Source organism: Chrysochloris asiatica, unplaced genomic scaffold, assembly GCF_000296735.1.
Source record: "Chrysochloris asiatica unplaced genomic scaffold, ChrAsi1.0 scaffold00062, whole genome shotgun sequence".
In the NCBI taxonomy this organism is placed as follows: Eukaryota; Metazoa; Chordata; class Mammalia; order Afrosoricida; family Chrysochloridae; genus Chrysochloris; species Chrysochloris asiatica.
In genome coordinates, this window is record NW_006408580.1 from 5,534,930 (window position 1) to 5,535,510 (window position 581).

A 581-nucleotide genomic window follows, 5' to 3' on the forward strand; every position below is an offset into this window, starting at 1 on the left:
AAAGAGTGACAAACTACTTCTGAATATTTAGTCACTGAAAACCTTATGAATAGCAAAGAAACACTGTCAGATACAGTGCCAGAAAATGAGCCTCTCAGGTTGGAAGGCTCTCAAAATGCAGCGGGGGAAGAGCTGCCTCCTCAAAGTAGACTTGACCGCGATAATGCGAATAGAGTAAAGCCAGTGGGAGAAAAGCCCACAGGACCTTCATTTGCTGATGGGGCACAACTCAAAATGAAGAGAAATAGCTGTAAACATCCACTGAAAATCGGAACATGGAATGTACGAAGTATGACTCTGGGAAAATTGGAAGTTGTCAAAAATGAAATGGAATGCATAAACATCGATATCTTAGGTATTAGTGGCTGAAATGGACTGGTATTGGCCATTTTGAATCTGACAACCACATGGCTTACTATGCCGGAAATGACAAATTGAAGAGGAATGGTGTTGCATTCATCATCAAAAAGAACATATCCAGATCCGTCATGAGGTACAACGCTGTCTGTGATAGGATAGTATCCATGCGCCTACAGGGAAGCCCAGTTAATACCACTATTATTCAAATTTATGCACCAACC